This window comes from Zalophus californianus, chromosome 12, assembly GCF_009762305.2.
Source record: "Zalophus californianus isolate mZalCal1 chromosome 12, mZalCal1.pri.v2, whole genome shotgun sequence".
Taxonomy (NCBI): Eukaryota; Metazoa; Chordata; class Mammalia; order Carnivora; family Otariidae; genus Zalophus; species Zalophus californianus.
This window is the reverse complement of record NC_045606.1, coordinates 45,869,090-45,888,526: the sequence shown is the minus strand read 5'-3', so window position 1 is coordinate 45,888,526 and position 19,437 is coordinate 45,869,090. Positions and strand designations below refer to the sequence as shown.

At 35.7% G+C, this 19,437-nt stretch overlaps 1 long non-coding RNA gene across 2 annotated transcripts in view; it reads left to right on the top strand.

The window, feature by feature from the left end:
• The window catches only part of LOC113911747, a 227,126-nt gene that overhangs the window by 196,520 nt on the left and 11,169 nt on the right, over window positions 1–19,437 (top strand). Inside the window, exons 4-6 of one of the 2 annotated variants that reach the window (XR_003516586.2) lie at window positions 6,306–6,408; window positions 7,072–7,122; window positions 8,528–8,591. This is a non-coding gene — a long non-coding RNA (uncharacterized LOC113911747). Of the gene's footprint in view, window positions 1–6,305; window positions 6,409–7,071; window positions 7,123–8,527; window positions 8,592–19,437 lie in introns of those variants that run through there. The other variant, XR_003516585.2, reaches the window with a different exon arrangement.

Here is a 19,437-nt window from a genome sequence, read left to right as displayed (position 1 = left end):
GATGACAGATGTGTCTGTGGCCACAGGAAATCTGGTGGTCAGTCCATCTGAGACACACACATACAAACATGAGCTAATAGACCCCAAAATAAAGTCATAAAATTAAAGAATGTACTTGCCACTCATATAGGAAAATTATTCTGTGTAAGAAAATGTTTCTCAATACATAAAATTTTAACACTGATATTTTAATATGCTTTATTCTCAACCCCATTCTTTATGCAATGTAACATTTTGAACATATTGCTTGATGAAAAAAGGCTTTCAAAGTAAAAGTAAAATATATGCAAAGTTTTGGCTAAACTATATTTATATAAAACTATGAGCCAGACTTAATCTTACTTTTACCCCATGAAAACACTGAGAAATGCATCAGAAGTAGTATGGGGATATTTTGATTTCAATGAACTTGACCTCTGAACACTGTCATTGTCCTTTGGATAAGTAGACCTGAGGAAAGGGACTGTAATCTTATTCAGTTTTCCCAGCCCCTAATACAGTGCCTGGCATATGGTAGCATTTTGAACATTTATTGAATGGATGCTTTAGGAAGCATACATTTTTCTTGCCTTGATTTCCCCTTTTTTTCCCTAGATCTCCAAGTTTATTATAAGCAAATTAGTTAATGGCTTTTCAAAGATAGTTCATGGAATAGTAATGTTTAAGCTCTTTGGAAAAAAAAAAAGTGAAAAGTGTTTGACCCACAAAACTGTATAATTTGAGGTTTGGCTGATAAAGTAACATCATTGTATTCCTTCCCAACTGGTTCAGCCCTCTCTGCTCTTCCAGGTTGTTGGAGCAAATGCATCCTTGACCCAAAATGAAATGTTTCATCTACTAGTTTAAAGGCTGTTTAAAAAATAACGACTTTGCTTTTAGCAGTCATTGCTCTCCTCTGAAATACTCTGCTGATTCACAAAGCTGTCTGAGAAATTCATGATGTCGCTGCAATATCAGCCTGAATGAGGATAAAGTACCCATTTGGAGATCAGAAAATTTACTTTATTGGCTAAAGGGCTACTCCCCTTAGATATAAAGAAAGGCATTAGAAAATCTATTAAGACTGAGTTATACTCTGCAGCCACCATCTTTTCTTGTTACAATTAGTATTTCATTTTAATTGTGCTGCTATATAATTCCTGATGAAAAGATACTCAGTGTGAACTCTGAACAAGATTATTTTTTACTATAATAGACCATGTGTTCATGGACTAATTCCCTAATCTTCTCTGGTTTATTAAAGGAGGTACAGGAATTTTTACGTGGTCAAGAAAGGGCATATTTTCACTGTTTTCCTCTTGCATCTACCTTTTTGTTGTATTGCCATAAAGGGAAAATGGATATATGCACCTTTTTCAGTCAAACTAGATTTTGTAATTCCTAGCAAATTAAAGTGTGGCTTCTCTCATTTATGGGGTATTCTGTAGAGGTAGTCACAGGAAGAATGGTCTTAGTTTCTTTTTAGAAAATGAAGATAGTTTCTTCTCCTGGAGCAAACAACTCATGTACTTATTCGACACTACATCGCCTCTCCCATTTCTTCAGTGAGCAATTATTGAGCATGTAGTATAGGTATGTGGTTTTTTTTAAGCTCTGCTCATTAAAATATGAATAAAACATTCTCTGACCTAACAAGCTCAGAGTATTTTGAGAAGGACATGGAAGTAATGTATGTTCAGAGAATTTTGGGTGTGATCTCTACTCACTGAGAAGACGACAGGCTTTGCTGAAGCTCTGAGATTTAGAAGTGAACATGGATGGTGAGAACATTCCAGGCTGAGGAAACAGTGCTAGTAGAGGCACAGTGTCATTTAAAAAAAAGGGGGGGGGGCACCAAAAGTCAGGTAGCAATGAGTAGTCTTCTGTGTCTCTGATGAGATAGAGAATACATGTTGGAGCCAGGCTTCTGAGAGTTGAACAAATGGTTAAAATGTTAGATTTTTTATTCATTAAGCAATGGGAAGTCATTGAAGATTTTTAAAGGGTAATAAAGGTCTGACTTAAACTTTAGAACGGTAACTCGTGGCTATATCGAGGAGAGGTTGGCAAGTCAGCAACAGAAAATATGGGAGAAATGCTAATTCGCTATTTTGGTAGCAGGAAAATAAAGGTTCTTTCACAAATATTTTTATTAAAATTATAACTGATGCCCTGGGTATTAGGTAAGAACAACTTTCATCACTCACAACTTTCATCACTCATTAGCGATGCCTTTAGTGATCTCTGGTCGCATTGTGTCCCACCCAAATTCATATGTTGAAGCCCTAACTGCAAATGGTACTGTTTGTGGCAATAGGGTTTTTTTTGTTTGTTTGTTTAAGGGAGGTAATTAATGTTAAATGAAGTCATAAGGGTGGAGCCGTAATCCAATAGGACTGTTGTCCACCTAAGAAGAGTTAGACATACCAGAGATCTTTATAAGGCCATGCGATGCCACCACACAAAGCAGTGGTCTACAAGCAAGGAAGAGAGGTCTCACCAGAAACCAACCGTAATGGTAGTGTGATCTTGGACTCGGAGACTCCAGCACTGGGAGAAAATAAATGTTTGCTATTTAAGATAGTCTGTGGTGTTTTATTATGACAGCTAGAGAAGACTAATATAGGCCTGGAGTAAAACCTTCAACTTTCATCTTGCTTCTTTCTTTGTCTGTAGGAAGATAGGTTTCTAGGCCGAGGCATGAGAAACAAGGAAGCATTGATTACAACATCACTTATCTTATGGTGTCAGGGTAATTGAGGGGAATAAGGGAGTAGATTAAAATGCTATTGGTTTAGATAGAAACAAGTGGTTTAGCCACTTAGAGTTAGAGAAAGGAGAGAGACTTAGTTAAGACAACATCTTTTATTGCACCTGAAGTTCTTAAGCTTTCTTGATGATAATTCTGTCAAAAATAAACTCTTGGCTATAAAGAAACACTTATCTGTCAGTGAGGCATGTGGATTTTCCATCATGGACCTGACCTCAGTTATGTCCATGACTGCCCGGTCCTATTTCTTCTCCTTTAAATCATGGATGCTGCCTCACTTTTCAACTGATTTCTTTTTCTTTCTTGTGATTATTTCTATTACTCTAAGATGCTGTCTTTGGCTTCTTCTCTTTCCCCCTTCTTTTTTGGGTAGGAAAAGTACGTTGCTGGTGAGATTTCCAGTAAAATGCTTTTGCTTTGTAACTGAAATTTAGACACCTATAGTTTTGTACCGTTGAGTTCCCTGTACATGAATATTCATGAATGCCCTCTGGATAGTTCCAGTTAAATATCTTAAGAGCAATATAATTCATATGTGTAACCTTGGATAGGTGACAAAGCACTTTCATATATACTTAGGTATGTACCTGTTTTTCCTCTTATAAATAGTGTAAGGCATGTGTTACTAAGTCTATTTTATATTTCAGATGCTGACTCTCAAAGAGTTTAATTTTCCAAGTCATGAAATAAGTCAGAAAAGCAAAGAATATTCAGATGTCAAACACAGATGTTTAAGCAATTACAAAACTGGTCAAAGCACTTCTAAAATGGAAGTTTTCCATTTTCCAATGTAACCATTACTTCCAAATGGCCTTCCTTTCTCAAATGCCTTAGTTAACAGCACTGTCATTTCTTTAGTCAGGCTGTCATCAAGTCCAATACCTGGAACTCAATCAGTATTTGTAGAAAGTGCAGGGGAGGGATTCCTGGGTGGCTCAGTTAAGCATCCGCCTTCAGCTCCGGTCATGATTCCAGGGTCCTGGGATCAAGTTGCACATCAGACTCTTTGCTCAGTGGGGAGCCTGCTTCTCCCTCTGCCCCTCCCTGTGCTCTCTTCTTTTTAAGATTTTTATTTGTCAGAGAGAAAGTGCAGGGAAATGACTAAATAGTTCTTCAAGCTTATTTTCACTTTAATGCCTATATGAAATCACTTAAAGTTGTTACTCTATATTCTCCATTCCCACTGCATTCACTCAGAATATTGGAAAAAACAAAGAAATGAGCATGAGAAAACATGGCGTTTGGTAAGAAATACCTTCTTTTTCTTAAAGCCAATGGGAAAGTGTCACAAGTATGGAAAGATAAATTTATCTTCATAGTTAAATGGTAAAAATAAATCCTTGATTTTTACTTTTATACTGTTTACAAACTACATAATTACTACAAATAGGAATGATACTGGTAGGTGGTCTCTCGTGTTATTGGTCTTTCTACCAATTAAAAACTGGCATAAAATATAATACATTGCCTCATGGAGTCTTAAAAATTTAGGAAGTAATATTGGTGACTAGTGATAATAATAGAAGGAAGACTAAACATTTCCTAATCAAAATAAATGTTTATTCTGGTCTGGAGACTATTTCTTATTTGATCATCCTTGGAGAATATAAAATGTCAGAGCCATTATTTTTTATTAACTGGATCTGGCATGGGCATAAATAGCAAATTGAACTATCTTTTTTTTTTTTTGGTGGCAGTGGGCATTAAGGAAAATTGGCTGAAAAATTATTCAGACTTAAAAAATACATCACAGATAGGTACTTAGAGCTGGGTGAAATTAAGTGTTAGTGTAATTTTTATAAATAAATAAATACTTCAGATAATTTTGGTAAAATAAAAATAACCTGGCTTGTCATACAAGGAATAGTTTGTATGTCTGGCTCATCACAATTTTAATTGTAAATCTCAGGAAATGCAGAATATGACAATTAGGTTAGGAAGTGCTCAATGGATTGCAGAGTAGTAAATTTTATTAAATTTCTCCATAAAATAACATTGACAAATAATCTAATACAGAGCTGCTTGTGTATTACTAGGTATTGCTGAAGGAACAAATAGGCAGCTCCAAATTCAGAGTTTGTTCTCACTAATTTACATGTTGTTTTGTGATAAAATTTCACGTTATTTGGTTCTATTAGCTTAAATTTGAATGAAGGAATCAATAGGAAACATGGGAATAGTTTGATATAAGCTGGAAGATTTGGGGAAAATATAAGTGGATTTTGGGGGCTTTCTCTTTAGGTGACTTGATACTTGAGGCTCAAATACCAACTGTTCTGTGTGATATGCTAGAAGATAACTATGGCACCTGTACATTCATATGAGTCAGCAATGTCCAACCTCACCCACACTAAAAACAGGTATAGTATCATGTTAGACTCAATAATTCCATTCCAATAATGTATTATGCTATAGCATTTCTAAAAGTTGACCCCAAAATGAATATGAGCTCTTTAAAATCACCTCTCATTAGATATCCCTGAAGTAGGAAAAATCACTTTGATATGGTTATTCTAGTACTAAGACAGCAATAATGCACTTTTTGCTTAGACTCACCTGTATAACACTGAAATATCTGTCACAGCTTTGATACTTGCTCCATGAGCCTAAAGGCTGGAGAGAATAAATGTAAATCTAAACTACAGCTGCATATCTGCCATTTGCATCAGACTCATTTTTCTTGATATTTAAATGGGCACAGATATGATTGATTATGTGTATTTTCTCACAGAAAGCAAATAGGCTGTGATTCTGAATTTTGGATCACTACCCCGAATTAGCCAAAACTAAATATGTATTTGAATCATATTTTTGCCTTGAAATCTCCTTAAAAGTGTAAATATTTAAGTGCCATGCAAATGCCTCTTGAGGATTTCTCTAGTACTGTAGGATGGTATAATATTGTAAGGGACTAAATGTTTATATTCCTCAAATTCACATATTGAAGTTCTAACCCCCCAATATGAGGATGTGTGGAAATGGGGCTGAAGGGTAGAAAAATGTGCCACCCTAGCATATTGATTATTTTGACCTAGAGGCACTTGGAAAACAGTGGATGCAGGGAGACACTTTCTCTGAGCTCTATCTGCCTGAGGACAGATTCTCCAAAAGGAATTCGTTTGTTATAAATGTACCCGGGAGCTTAATCAACTATGGAAGTTGACACTTCTCCCAGGAAAGGAGATTAGAAGTCGACACCACACACTGACAAACTGTCACAATCATATCTCCAGTCATCTTTCCTAAAACCCTTCTACCCTGCCCTAGAGGGCTATATCCTCCCTCCCCTGTACCTATTACTAAGGATATTTGAGTCTGAATTTTAAGTCACCTTGGGGAGTTACTCATTTTTCCTCTGGGTATCTTTCATATGTACATGAGGTAATTTTTTTTTTTTTCCTCTTACAGATGCACCTTATTCAAGAACTCAAAGTTAGAAGGGAGAAAACTGTTCTCCTCCCTTACAGGGTCTGTGGGAGGTAATTAGGTTTACATGGGGTCATGAAGTTGGCGATAGTTCCTAAGTTTGTTTCTTCCCTCTCTTTCCAATATCCAGAGATACATCCAGAAGGCAGCTGCCTGCAAGCCAGAAAGAGAACCCTCACCTGGGAACTGAATTGGCCAACACCTTAATCTTGGACTTCTCAGCCTCCTGAACTGTGAGAAATAAATTTCCTTTATTTAAGGCACCTCATGTATGTTATTTTGTTATGGCAGTTTGTGCTAAGACAGTTTACCAATAATCTTAATCATAACTTTGGGTTATTTATAATCCTTATTTGTTCTTGACACAGGGCCATACATATAGCAGGTCTCAGTAAATAGTTAATTTCTCTAAATATTTTCATTGAAAAAGTTAGAAACTGACTCATCAGCTTTCTCTTCTTCCTTGCCTAAAAGGCACAAAAAGAAAAGTAATAATAGTACCCAAAAGGTGAAGAGGAAGAGTAAAAATAGGAATAAGAGAAGCAACACCAGGTTATTAGAAAAGAGCAGAGAAGACTAAAAGAAGATAATGTCTTATTTTGAAGCACTTACAGTACTGGCTATATTTCTGACCTTGCATAGACATAGTTAAACTTTGGATGTATTTTTTTTTTCCATCAATGCAGCAAAAAGATTTTTGTGGTCTTTATGGAACATTTTAGTCATATAATGCACAGCAATTTATGAAGAATACTTCATGCTACAGTTTTGGTCTTGCCAGTTAATTTCCCCTTGGCTGAATAGCTCTGAAGAATAATTCAGTTGTTTCTACAAACTTTCCTCAACCCTTTAGATTACCCCCATTACCTCAAATTCTTTGATCTTTTATCTTGTAGGACCATTTAGTTCCTACACAAGGGAAATTCAGAAGGACTAAGGATCTTCAGGTAACAGAAACCACCCATGTACCAGCAGCTTCTTCTGTTTTATTAATCTTGCTCTGTTAACTCATTTTTACCCTGGTCAACCATCTACCCTACATACATGACAACATTTGTTTTTAATATGTGGTCTCCTCATGACTAATCCTCATAGGAGCAGTGGGACCTTTCCCAAGTGCATCTCACATTAACATTTCCAGAGGAATGCAAAGAGGGATCATTTTATATAAATCTCAATCATCCAGACAAAAAATCGATTTGAACTAATACCCCTGAATATGTAAAGTGCCATTTCTTATTCCATAATCCATGAAAAGCTTGGGAATATGACATGAGAAGGTGGTAAAGCACATTCAGAGCATCCAGAGTGGTTTTCAGTAATGTATTTAGGGTGCCAGTGGAATAGAAAGAGCAAATTAGTATTGAGACAAGTACTGTATTGGTTAACTATGATTAGTTTCTATTTCCTCGCTAAGTAGCATTTTTGTAGCATAAAATCTAAGATCTTTACAGTCCACCAGATCTGACTTAGTTCCAGATTGTCTCATCAGCCATGTGGACATTAGTAAATCATTTAAACTCTTTAAGCTTTTGGTTGGATTTGGTTGAACATGATTATTTAGCACCTGACATTTTTCTCAGGTAATCTTTACATTACTATTTGCCCGAAAGCATAATTTTTATGCACTTTGAGCAAAATTTAGTTTTCTAGTTCCTATAAATGGTGATTTTTTTTAAAAATCATTGTATTTACCTTTATTATGGGGGTGCCGGGATGTTCATCTAGATATCAGAGTATAATATTCAGGTGCTAAATTGATTAGGTTTTTTTTTTTTTCCTTAGAACTAAAGTCTTAAGCCCTGGAACTTACCAGATCATTTTCTTGATAGCCAACTCAGTTTTTCTAACTCTAAAAAGGTATTTACCAGCCTTTTAGGCAGGATATAATTTATTAAGATTGCAAAGTGCTTTAAGCATGAAATGCTGTATGAGATAATAAGATAAATATTAATCCTAATATCCTGTTAGAAGTACACAGACAGCCCTAGTAAGGTAACTAAGAAAAATAAATTGCAGTGCTTGGTATGAAATTGAAAATCACTAATGGAATGAAAGTTTGTTCATACTGGGAGCAGTGTTGGATCATGTATAATGTAATACCAGGTCATTTTCAGTTGTTTTAATTGCCATGAGCAACAACTGATCTTTAGAGCTGTTCCTGACAAGCTCTTGCATAGCCCTAATGATCGTAAAACGGTGCCAAAGACCAGCATTATCCCCTATTGAACATTAAATGGTATCGACCCCTTCACTAGGTCCATCACTCAACAGACTCCTTAAAGTAATTCATGACACAATTAACATTAATTAACTTTACAAAAACCTCTCCAAACTCTCTGCTGTTTTAAGACTTCAGCCTAGAGCAACTAACAAAAAGTTATGAACCCTCCTGTGAAAGCCATCAATTAAGGTAAGTAAAAGATTCCTAAATTTTTATAACCCTCATTTATCAGTTGCCACTCCTGATAATTTTATCCTGTGTAAAGATATCTAAAGCCATTCAGTCCTAAAAGTACCATCCATCTCTGTACTTCATTTCCACTTTACAACTGAGAGGGGTAACTTCCAAATTCATGTCAGAGTAAACCTGAGTCACAAGTCATTACTGGGCCCTACAGAAATATGAAAAAATATCTTTCAGGTATGCAAGAAAAGAACCTGCCCTTTTCAACTCCATCTTCTACAGGAATTGCATCTCTGCTTTAAGTTCCAAGTGATTAACACGAGCCTTCTCTAGATTATCAAAAATAGTAAGAATCCATTCATAATGTGTATGAATTTTTACATGTATTAGCCTACTGAATAAACACCCCCCAAAATTTAAACCTACCAATGTATTTGCTTTTAGTCCAACCACCTGAAAATAATTGTTCAACAGTGATACAGCTGGTGCTCAAATCCTTCTAAACCTCAACCTATGCACTTTTCATTAAACAGGGTGCAAAGGTGAATATCCATAGTGTGCAAAGCATCAGCCTAACATCTGGTGGGAGGTTGGCTGAAATATATCACAGAGCACTAACCCTTAGAGAGAAAACCTTTTTGCTGTAACTGTTGCAAGAACCTGGGGGGATAGGGGTCAGAGAGAACGGATATATCTATCTGATGAGTACAGGTTTATAACCAGGCAACAGGTAACCCAAAAGTGTCCCTCTAAGGAAGATAAGAAAGAATCAGAGAAAAATTTTCAGATACAACCCCAAAACTTACTTTGAATGTCAGTAGACTACATGCTCCACCCAAAAGACATAGGGTGACAGAATGGTTAAAAAAACAAGACCCATCTATATGCTGCCTATAAGGGACCCCTCTGAAACCTAAAAACACCTATGTCACAAGAAAGCTGCAGTAGCAATATTTATATGAGAAAATAGACAAACACAGACTGTAACAAAAGAAATAGAAGGACCCCATATATTAATAAAGGGAAATTACCAAGAATATAATAATCGTATGTATTTATGCACCCAACATAGGAGCACCCACATACACAGTTAATAACAAACATAAAGAAACTGATACTAATTCAGTAATAGTAGGGAACTTTAACACACCATCTACATCCATGGAGGGATTATATAAATCTACATCAGAAGGAAATGATGGCTTTGACATACTAGAACAGATGGATTTAACACATCTATTTAGAATATCCCATCCTAGAACAGAATACACATTCTTTTCAAGTGCAAGGAATGCCTGCAAGGGAACATTCTCCAGAGGAGATCACATATTAGCCAACAAAACAAATCTCAACAAATTTAAGATTGAAAACATACAATGCATATTTTCTGACCACAACACTATAAAACTGGACGTCAACCACAAGAAAAAAAAATCTGCAGAGCTCACAAATACATGGAGATTAAATAACATGTTACTGAACAATGAAATATCAATAAATCAAAGAAGATATTTAAAAAGTACATGGAAACAAACAATGTTTCCGGGATGCAGCCAAAGTGGTTCTAAGATGTAACTTTATAGCAATATAGTCCTACTTCAAGAAGCAAGAAAAATCTCAAACAACCTAACCTTCCCCACTAAAGGACCTAGAAATAGAATAACAAAACTAAAACCAGTGTAAGGGAAGAAAAAAATAACGATTAGAGCAGAAATAGATACAGAAACTAAAAAAGTATAGGAAGAAGAAACTGTAGGAAAAAAATCTTTGAAAAAAGAATTGATAAACCTGTAGCCAGACTTATCAAATCACAAATGAGAGAAGAGAAAATAACACCACAGAAATACATTAGAGAATATTATGGAATTATTATTTATTAACAAAATGGACAATCTAGAAGAAATGAATAGTTTCCTAGAAACTACCAAAATTGAAACAGGAATACAGAATTTTAACAGGCCTATAACCAGCAGAGAAATTGAATCAGTAAGCAAAAACCTCCTGACAAACAGAAGTGCAGGACCAGAGGGATTCACAGGGAAATTCTACCAAACATTTAAAGAAGAGTTGCCTGTTCTCAAACTGTTCCAGAAAATACAAAAGGAAAACTTCTAAAGTCATTCTGTGAAACAAGCATTACCCTGGTACCAAAACCTGAATTGTGAAAGACTGTTGAATCACAGACCTGTACCTCTGAAACAAATAATACATTATATGTAAAAAAAAAAAAAAAAAAAGTAGGAAGGGAGAAATGGAGGGGGAGATGAACCATGAGAGACTATGGACTCTGAGAAACAAACTGAGGGTTCTAGAGGGGAGGGGGCTGGGTTAGCCGGGTGATGGGTATTAAATAGGGCATATACTGAATGGAGCATTGGATGTTATATGCAAACAATGACTCATGGAACACTACATCAAAACTAATGATGTAATGTATGGTGATTAACATAATAAAAGCACTAAAAAAGAGAACTACAGGCCAATATCCCTGATGAGCATGGATGCAAAAATTCTCAAAATACTAGCAAATAGAAATCAACAATATATTAAACCAGTCATTCATAATCAAATGGGATTTATTCCTGGGTTGCAAGGGTTGTTCAACATTCACAAATCAATGTGAAATATCCCATCAATAAGAGAAAGGATAAAAATATCATTTCAACAGAATAAAGAATCTGACAAAATTTAACATCCACTCATGATATAGAGAGAACATACCTCAACATAATAAAGGCCATCTATGAGAAACCCACAGCAAATATCTCAATGGTAAAAAACTGAGAGCTTTTCCCTTCAGATCAGGAAGAAGAGAAGGCTGTCCATTCTCACCACCTTTATTTAACATAGTTATGGAAGTCCTAGTCACAACAATCAGACAATAAAAATAATCCAAATTGGTAAGGAAGAAGTAAAATTTCACTATTTGTTGATGACATTATATATAGAAAACGAGCAAGACTCCACTGAAAACCTGTTAGAACTAATCAATGAATTCAGTAAAGTTGCAGGATATAAAAATCAATGTACAAAATCTGTTATATTTCCATACACCAATAAGGAAATAACAAAAAGAAAAATTAAGAAAACAGTCCCATTTATAATCGCACCCACATTATCTAGGCATAAACCTAACCAAAGAGGTGAAAGACCTGTACTCTGAAAACTGTAAAACACTGATGAAAGAAATTCAAGACAATGCCAAAAAATGGAAAGATATTCCATGCTTATGCATTTGAATATTGTTAAAATATCTGTACTACCCAAAGCAATCTACAGATTTAATGCAATCCCTATCAGAATACCAATAGCATTTTCCCACAGAATTAGCACAAAGAATTCTAAAATATCTATGGAACCACAAAAGACCCCTGAACAGCCAAAGCAACCTTGAGAAAGAAAAGCAAAGGTAGGGACATCACAATTCCAGACTTGAAGTTATATTATACAGCTGTACTAATCAAAAGAGTATGCTACTTTCACAAAACGAATACATAAATCAATAAAAAAGAAAATTCAGAAATGAAGCCACAACTGTACAATCTTCAACAAAATCAGGAAAGACTATCCAATGGGAAAAAGACAGTCTCATCAACAAATGGTGCTGGGAAAACTGGACAGCAACATGCAAAAGAATGAAACTGGACCACTGGACCACTTTCTTACACGATGCACAAAACTAAATTCAAAATTGTTTAAAGGCCTCGGTGTGGAACCTGAAACCATATACAACCTAGAAGAGAACACAGGCAGTAACTTCTTTGACATTGGCCGTATCAACTTCTTTCTAGATAGGTCTCCTGAGGCAAAGTAAAGGAAGGCAAAAATAAACTACTTGGACTACATCAGAATAAAATCTTCTGCACAGGGAAGGAAATAATCAACAAAACTAAAAGGCAACAGGGGCACCTGGGTGGCTCATTCAGTTGGGTATCTGCCTTTGGCTTGGGTCATGATCCTGGAATCCTGGGATCAAGCCCCATGTTGGGCTTTCTGCTTAACAGGAAGTCGGCTTCTCCACCTGCCCCTCCCCCATGTGTGCTTCCTCCGTTGCTCGCTAACTCTCTCTCACACACACACAAATCTTTAAAAAAAACAAAACAAAACAAAACCCAAAAAGTGGCATATGAAATGGGAGAAGATATTATTTATAAATGACATACCCAATAAAGGGCTAGTATCCAAAATATATGAAGAACTTCTACAACTCAACGCCCCAAAAATGAATAATCCAATTTAAAAATGAGAAGATATGAACATTCTTCAAAGAAAACATCCAGATGGCCGACACATGAAAAGATGCTCAACATCACTCATCTTATTGTAGTTTTGATTTGCATTTCCCTGATGATATCACCTCACACCTGTAAGAATGTTTCAACTCAAACAGCACAAGAAACAGCAGATGTTGGTGAAGGGGAACCTTCTTACACTGTCGGTGGGAATGAAGACTGGTGTAGCCACTGCAGCAGACAGTATGGACGTTTCTCAAAAAGGTAAAAACAGAACTACCTTATGATCCAGCAATCACACGACTAGGTATTTTACCCCCCAAATTATAGTACACTAATTCAAAGGGATACATGTACCCTGATGTTTATAGCAGCATTACTTACAATAGCCAAGATATTAAAGCAGCCCAAGTGCCCATCGATTATTGATGGATAAAAAAAGAAGTGGTATAGGTATACAATGGAATATTATTCAGTCATAGAAAAGAATGAAATCTTGCCCTGTGAAACAAAATGGATGAAGCTAGAGAGTACAATGCTAAGCAAAAAAAAAGAGAAAGACAAATAGCATACGATTTCACGGATATGTGGAATTTAAGAAAACAAATGAGTGAAGGGAAAAAAATAATAAGACAAAGCAAGAAATACACTCTTAATTATAGAGAACAAACTGGTGGTTACCAGAGGGGAGGGTAGTGAGAGGATGGGTTAAGTAGCTGTTGGGGATTAAGGAGTGCACTTCTCATTGTGAGCAGGGTCATGTATGCAACTTTTGAATCACTGTCGTATACACATGAAATTAATAATACTGGATGTTAACTATACTGGAATTAAAATGAAAACTTAAAAAAAAGTGTCCCTCTAAATGTCCCTATGTATTCCTCCTAGGTTTGAAAGTTTTAAAGAAGGCAGCTCCTCATCCTGTATATCCTAGTAATAAGCTACCAAGAACTTTTATTTTTTTTTTAAAGATTTTATTTATTTATTTGACAGAGAGAGACACAGCAAGAGAGGGAACACAAGCAGGGGGAGAGGGAGAGGGAGAAGCAGGCTCTCCGCTGAGCAGGGAGCCCGATGTGGGGCTTGATCCCAGGACGCCGGGGTCATGACCTGAGCCGAAGGCAGACGCTTAACGACTGAGCCACCCCGGTGCCCCTACCAAGAACTTTAGAACAACACAATGTTCTTTTTATAGTACTCACAATCTTTCTATGGTGCTTATGCTCACAGCTTTGGATTCTAGATCCTTTTTCTTCGTATCTTTCAACAGGATTATACCAAAAAAACCTTCCTTCATTAATTTTGAGTCTATCTAAAAGAATTGGTATTAAAACCATGGTTATTTTATTCTTCGAAGGATACTTGAGATTAAAAAAATATATTTCTAAGTGTCATTCATAGAAACTGCTAATCTATTTTAAGATTATTCTCAAAGTAATTGTAACCTCTCTGTTGTAGCAAAATTTCCCTATATACTCGAAATGTGGTATATGAACAGCTCCAAAAGATTATTCTAGTTGTCCTAGAAAAGTGTAAAAAAAAAAAAAAAACCCTTAGAAATAAAAATAGAAACTAAAATAGGCATGAAATATTCAAATAAAGACATAACAAGCTTTAAAAATATTTCTGGGTTGGAGACTGTGTGTCAGGTTTTGAAGAGAGTGTGGTTTATGCATTGTTTTTGTTTCTTTCCGTGCATTGTTATTTTGAATATTCTCTTTGCTAATCACAGCATATCTTAACCTTCCTTAATCACTCTAGCCAATACATGCTGGCAATAAATAATTGGTTTACGTAGGTTGAAGGTAGATATTTTACCTGTTACCTTTAGGAATTCTCATTTTTAACTTTGTTTTTTTCCTAGACTTCCATGAAGATTTAATCTATTTTTTATTGTTAATCAAGGAATGAGATCTTACCATTTCCATGAAGATTTAATCAGCTAGGTAAATTTTATATTCCTTGGTCTATGATCTCAAATTTTATAGTACTAATTGATGTTTTAATCTAACACATATTAATGAATGCTAATATTTTGCCTGGAGCTGTGTTACGAAGTAGGAATAAATGATGACTAAGACCGGGCGCCTGGGTGGCTCAGATGGTTAAGCGTCTGCCTTCGGCTCAGGTCATGATCCCGGGGTCCTGGGATCGAGTCCCGCATCGGGCTCCCTGCTCCTTGGGAGCCTGCTTCTCCCTCTACTTCTCTCTCTCTCTCTCCCCTTCTCTCTCCCTCTGTCTCTCATGAATAAATAAATAAAATCTTAAAAAAAAAAAAAAATGATGACTAAGACCCATCTTCTTTTGAGAAATTCACAACACTGAAGTACAATAACTTCAATGTGAATGGAATATCATGACTACAAGTGATATGAGATCACCTAACTCAGCCCAGAGTGTGCAAACAAAGCTCTCCCTTGGGGTTCTATCACAATTTTGAAGGCAAATGGTTAAGGACAAACAGCCCATTATAATTTCTCCTGCCCCAAGAATAAGGGGATGAGAATACTTAAGAAGTGATTCTTCTATATAATCTCCTGTTCAGATAGTATTGATAATCTTGGCTAGCTTTTAATAATTCACTAGAAAAGCCTACTTCCAAAAAATTGCTTCCCTTCAAACTGAAAGATGTATGGATGTTTAGTAAGTCATGGTCTGATGTCAACCATTATCTATCTTTCTGTTATAACTTGTATGTTCCTGAGTTGACAAGTAATCTGTGTTACATAAAGCTTCTCCTAGGTGGGTAGTGGGCCTCAGGTAGTTTCTGTTCTTTTACTTCATGGAGTTATAATGGAGTGAGAAGCAAATTCATACTTTCTTCTTACACTTCAAAGTCCAAATCATAACAGTGAACAGCATCTATTAAGCATGCTTGAGTGATTATACAAAAGATAATGAGTCACACTTAAGACAATCAGAGCCTAGTGGAACAGACACAAACAGATAATAATGCATTACAAATTATTTCTTGGTGCAGACATTTGCAGAAGGCCATGGCAATAAACTTTTTAAGGGATTAGGGAGGACTGCTCTGAAGAGAGAATATTCCAAATCAGCATTTAAGGAAGGTAAAATATTGAAAATGAAGGATGGGTAGAAAATTTTAAGTATCAAAACAGCCAATGAAAAATCCAGAGCTTGGATTATATTGTACATAGGAGGTCTGGAGTGGGAGATAAGCTGTAAGACTTTCTGTGATTAAGATTTAAATGCTCTTTTATGCTGTCATAAAAGTATTAGACATTACCTCAAGGGCATGAGGAGGTTTTAAAGGAGTGGTATTATCAGGTGTCTTTTAAAAAAATTCATGGAAAGACTATACAGGTGGGAGGGGCAGGCCACTATAAATTCTATTGCATTGGAGTTTTACAAATTGTAAAATTCTAATGCAGCATTAGGACTTCCCACATGTAAGGAGCTTGGAAGTTGACACTCCATCTTAATGACTAAAAAAGAACAAAATGAAAATCAACAACTCTTCTACATACTCTTCTTGCGTCCATAAGAGAGGCAGGGGGAATTGGGCAAACCACCGCCACCAAGATTGGAGAGACAGACAAGTGAATACCAGCAGTGGTGGCTTACAGAACAAAAAGTACTAATGAAAACCTCCCTGGGAACCAGTGCCAGTGTAGGAAAATCTGAATGGTAATTGAAGTGATGGATGCTCAGTGCAGACAAGTCTGAGAGTTAAAAACCCCAGGGGACCTACCTCCAGGAGCTCAACCTGATTCTCAGAAAATATCTGAAATAAACCCCTTTATGCTTCTAGCAGTGGGAAGGGAAAAGGAACCATTTTGAGATATATCCGAGAAGCCTCTTCTCTTATCAAGGCCTGACCTCAGAAGAAACTAATTAACCAGTTAACTAACCTGCTGGGGTATTTCAGACCCAAACTGGCCAGGAGAAGAAAAATATCCAACTCTAGTCAGTTCTAGCCTTCCACGTGGGAGAACAGGGATAACCAACTCCAGCCCACTACAGCTCCCATATCCCACCTAAGGGGGGAAACAACTGAGGAATTCCTGTACAGTTCACAGTCCAGAGACATAGGTTCACGGAAAGACTAATCATAGGACTATAAATACTTGTTCTTCCCTCACAGTCTACCACACTAAGGCCTACTTATAGCAGTTCCTTTTACCCAGTACCTCATATTTGGCTACTGAGAAACAATTAGGAGGCATACCAAAAGGAACAACAAAATTTGAAGAGAGTGCTGGTATCAGAACCAGACATGGCCAGGTGTTAGAATTATCGGTCAAGGACTTTAAAAAAATTATGATCAATATGCTAAGGTTTCTAATGGATGAAGTAGGCAGCATGCAGAGAGAGATGGGCAACATAAGTAGAGAGATGGAAATCCTAAAACAGAACACAAAATAAAATGCTAGAGATTAAAAACCATAATCAAAATTTAGAATGCCTTTGGTAGACATATTAGTAGAACAGACATAGCTAAGCCAAGATTCTCTGAGATTGAAGATACATCAGTAAAAATTTCTAAAACTGAAAAGCGAAGATAACTGACAATGAAGGAAAAATGAAAAAAAAAAAAAATATCCAGGAGCTGTGAGATAACTACAAAAGATGTAGCACACATGTAAAGAGAAGATGAAGAAAAAAGGAAACAGATTTGATACAATAACTGAGAATTTCTCCAAATTAATGCCAGACACTTAACTACAGCACAGAGAACACTAAGACAGCGAAGTGACACATGAAAAAAAAAAAAAAAGCCCAAACGTACATATCCAGCCATATCATGTTCAAACTAGAGAAAACCAAAGGTAAAAAGTGCTGAAGAAGACAGTATTGAAAGGTGGAAGCTATAGAAGAACAAAGATAAGAAGTACATCAGACTTCTCAGAAACCAGGAAAGCAAAAAGAGTGGACTAAAATTTTTAAAGTGTTCAGGGAAAAAAAAAAAATCAACCTGGAATTCTGTATGTGCAATTAAGCAATTATCCTTAGAGAGTGGAGGAGAATATACTTTCTCAAACAAAAACTGAGGGAATTTGTTGACAGTAGATCTGCCTTGTGAGAAATGTTAAAAGTTCTTTAGAGAGAAGGAAATTAATATAGGTCAGCAACTCAAAACTATATAAAGTAGGAGAGTGCAGATATATATACACATACATATATATATAAAATAACAGTGGTTTAAACAAGGTAAAAAAACATTAAAGGAATGAAAGTAAAAGAAAACCTTCCATTTTTTATTTTTCTAAAAAAATAATTGAAATTATATAAAATGTTGTAATTATATAAAAAGTTGGAATTATACAAAATGTCTAAAACCACAAAAGACAAAAATTAGTAGAAGACAATGAGAACAAAGGACAAAAGCAGCAAATAGAAAACAAATAGTGCAGACATTAGCTATATCAATGATCACTTTGAGTGTCAGTGGTCTAAATGAACAAACTCAAATACAGATTGCCAGTGTGAAGAAAAAAGACTCAACTATATGTTGTTTAAAAGAAATCACTTTAAATATGAAATAAATTAAGAATACAGATCAGAGTAGAAATAAATGAAATACAGACTTAAGAAGACAATAGAATAGGTCACTGAAACTAGAACCTGGTTCCTTGAAAAAATAAAATGACCAGGTTTTGAGCTAGACTAACCGAGAAAAAAGAGAGGACTTAAATAAGATCAGAAACAAGAGACTTGGGCGCCTGGGTGGCTCAGATGGTTAAGCGTCTGCCTTCGGCTCAGGTCACGATCCCATAGTCCTGGGATCGAGTCCCACATCGGGCTTCCTGCTCCTTGGGAGCCTGCTTCTCCCTCTGCCTCTCTTTCTCTGTCTCTCATGAATAAATAAATAAAATCTTTAAAAAAAAAAAAAAAGAAACAAGAGACTTCACAACTGTAACTACAGAAATACAAATGATAAAAATAGCATACTATGAATAAGTATACCTCAATAATTTTGACAATCTAGAAGAAAAAGATAAAAATTCTAGAAACACATGGGCTACTATCACTGAAACATAAAGAAACAAAACGTCAGAATGGATCAATTACTAGTAAGAGGATTGAATCAGTAATTAAAAATCTCCCCACAAATAAAAGTTTAGGAATAGATGGCTTCACTGGTAAATTCTATGAAACATTCCAACATACCAATCCTTCTCAAACCTTTCCAAAAAATAGAAGGGAACACTTCCAAACTACATTTACAAAGCCAACATTAACACTGGTAACAAAGCTAGAAAAGGATACTACAAGAAAAGAACATTATAGGTCAATATCCCTGATGAAGGCAGATGCAAAAATTCTCAAAGAAATATCAGTAAATGGAATTCAACACTACATTAAAAGGAATAGATACCATAATCAAGTGGAATTTATTCCAGTGATGCAAACATGATTCATTATATGCAAATCAATTAACCTGATACCACATTTTAAAAAAGAATAAAAAGCATATGATAATCTCAAAAAAAAACCCTGAAAAAGTAACAAAATTCAACATCCATTTATGATAAAAACTCTGAATAAAGTGGGTATAGAAGGAATGTACCTCAACATAATAAAGACCCAATATGACAAGCCCACAACTAACATCATACTCAATGGAGAAAAGCTAAAAGCTTTTCCTCTAAGATCAG